Source organism: Lagopus muta, chromosome 1 (genome assembly GCF_023343835.1).
Source record: "Lagopus muta isolate bLagMut1 chromosome 1, bLagMut1 primary, whole genome shotgun sequence".
In the NCBI taxonomy this organism is placed as follows: Eukaryota; Metazoa; Chordata; class Aves; order Galliformes; family Phasianidae; genus Lagopus; species Lagopus muta.
Window position 1 is genome coordinate 122,520,650 of NC_064433.1, and position 3,308 is coordinate 122,523,957.

Consider the following 3,308-nt stretch of genomic DNA (forward strand, 5'->3'; position numbering starts at 1 on the left):
TCCCTAAGAGACTTGTTTCCTCATGGAGCAAAGCAGATGAAAGCTTACCCTATGAAAAGAAGGGGTTAGCTCACCACCCTGCAGTCAGAGAAGTGCTTCCACTGGCACGAGAGGGGAGGAATGTGGGAAGAGTGAATCCCCCTTCCAGCATCAGTGATCTGCACCCTGCAGTTTCGCCCACACCTGTCTCTTTGTTTATTTCATCTTGCACAACACATTCACACTGATTAATAAAAAGGGAATTCACAACATACCCATTGCTGGTCTATCTCATAGCCCCTTAGTACTCGTACCAGGCTTTTGGGCTTGACTGAAAATAGCATTAACATAGAAGAAATTAAGACAGTGACAAGATTATTTTTCTTTTCTTGTAAGAACTCAAAATAGACGAAATGAAAAGTTAGTGCTGTGAAATTTCCCAAATGATATTACACTTGATTCCCAGGTGTGGTCTATATTTATTAATAATATTTAATGTCTGCTCTCAATTTCGCAATTTCTTTTATTTTATCCAAACATGATGCAAGCAGGGATACGAGCACCAGGATCGCATTTTTGTTGCCTCAATTATCTTGGAAAGTTTCCAGCAGACTGAATGGAAAGCATAGAGGTTTGGGGACACCAGGCTCTGCTTATACTGACATGTAACGTGTTGGCTTACAGCTATGGCTGATGATTCAATTCTGAGTTCTGCAGCTTTAGAAAGAGAAGCATTTAGTGGTTTGAATGGTGAGAGGGTACACAAGTGCACCTTGTATCTTTCAGAAAAGCTTTTACTCTGTCAACAGGAGAGATGGAATCTAAGCAAACACAATTTTCACTGCAGAGGAAATAGTCAAGTTTCAAAGTATTGGTTTCTTCTTCTTTTTAACTAAAATTTGTTTTATGTTTGTATCCCTCTAAACACCTCTTAGCATTCTAATTTGCTTTAGGTGCTTTCCCCAGGCAAATTATGTAGAGAAGGAGCCCAGTACTGTTTGTTTGTCTTTATCTTGCTTCATGCTGTGCCTGGTGGCAGTGTGCTTCAGTTTCCCATGCTTCTTCATGAAAAAACAAGAGTACTGAATTCTTGGCTGGACAGCATACCTCTACATTTGTGTTTGTTTTCACACATTAAAACCCTGGCTTAGCACAGTGTTAGCTTTGGACCTAGCAGCAAGTACTGGAATGGCATAGCTTCGGTTTTCACATTTCTCCAGGTGGAGTACAGCTAGAAAGCTTTACAGCCTCATGCCCAAAAATGGCCTTGTCTGTAGCATAGCAACAAGAAAAAAAAGTTCAGGGATAAAATTCACCCACCAGGTTTGTTGTAGTGGTTGAGCTCGTGGTCTTGCTCACTGCTCGAGAAGGTGGTGGTGGAAAGCCAAAGCAGCCATTTTTTAAGAAGAGCAGTATGAGAAGAAGAAGAGAAAACAAGTGGAGGCAAGATATGAGGGAAAGAAAGGAGAAGCAGACAGATCAAGGCAGAAATAAGTAAGGCACAGTGGTGTGCAGAAGCTCTGAAAGCAGAAATGGAAATGAAAGATAGGATGTTTGGTGAGACACTTAGCAGCAATCCAGCCATGAACTGGCCAGTGCTGCTCTGCCATACTGCTCTCAGGCAGTGCTGTGATTCCCCAGCTGCTGCTTAGGGACGCCTCTGCACTTCAGCCACCAAAACTGCCCCAGTCTGCTCTCCTAGGTCAGACAGAGCAGGACTAAATGGGGCCCTCTGGAAAGAGAGATGACTGGAAAAAAAGGTGGGTAAACCCCCTCTGGTTAAGGGAAATAGCCAAAAGTTAAAATATGTAAAATCTCAAAGTTTCTACACTGCTGGTATTGATATCTTTCTTTATCCATTTTATGCTGAAATAACATCAAATAAATAATTAACCAGATAAACCAGATCAAATAAATAAATAACCAGAGACTGCTACTTCCCCACTGTCAGTAGCTTTCTGGTAGGTGAACAAAGATGCAAAGGGGATCCTTATGCAGTCATGATCATTCATCATTCTGATTCAGTTGCTTCAGCATTTCCAGTGGCTGGCAGATGCCCGAAGCAAACTCCCAAAACAAGATTTGAACTCTGAGCTAGCCTTATCAAAACCTTGAAGTCTTGTTTCTATATCTTCCCAATTCATTTACCAGTCAAGAAAAAATTACTGTTGGTTTGCCAAAGTTGCAGAAATTTGCAATCCTTGTGCTGTATGTTTTGGGGGACTTTTTTTTTTAATAATTTGGGTTGCTCTATTTATTATGTTCATCTTTTGGTCTGTGTGGTTACGAATTATGCAGAGCAGAGTGGACAGGAATGTTTTCCCCTGTCTCATGAGCATTTTTGTGTTAGCCAGAGGTTACTCAGAATGGTAGAGCCCAGCCACATGCTCTGATGCTCAGTTACTCTCATAGCTGTGGAAGCTGCCAGTGAGATGATCAGTGCCACTTACTCTGAAGTGTTTGTCAAGTTATGCTGTGTGAATCCAAGGGAACAGTCAGTCTGAATTTCTCAAGAAATGGTTACTTCTGAGTAGTTTTGGCTCATTTCTCTAATTTCTGCTTTGGTTTTGAGCCACTTAGTCTTCTGCCACCACACTACTGGGATAGCCACACTTACAGCAGAGCTTCCTTCTGAAAAATGTTGATGATTCATACAGTTCAACCCAACCATGACTTTCTGCAGCCATCTGAGCAGCTGCTTCATTTGCAGAACAAAATTCAAACCAGAAATAGGAAGTTCACAGCCAGGTTGCTAGTGTTGTTGAGCTAAAGTAATACATTAATAAATTAGTCATGCATTCAGCTTAAACGCTGTCATTTTGTTGACATCAAGGTTTGTGATTATGCTTATGTTTGGCTGTTCATAATTCTTATTCTGCTTCGCAGATTGGATAGCTTAAACTGTAAGTGAAGGTATAGAGCAGGATGAAGTATCAATGGCAAACTTAATTCTATGGCTCCTTTAATGGGAATAGTTTGACAAAGCTTGGAAGAATCATGTTGAGACTGAATCACAGCCTTGATTCTTACAATCAGGCTGCTGATTTCTTCAGCACTTATTAACTTGTGTTTGTGGTTGGCTGTATTTTTATAACTTCCGTCAGGCAAGAGTGCAAGCATCCCACATTCATTCCAACCCTGCTTTTTGTGGTGACCTTCCCATGCAAATGCTCCACTGTGAAGATGGTCCATGACAAACCTGATGAGGATGGGCCAGGAAATGAAACTCTGCAAATCTCGAAGTTGACCTGGAAAGCAGCCAGGGCATGCTCCTGCATGTGCTGAGTGCTGGCAGCAAGGCTGCTGCCTTCAATGTAGGTCACCGCTGG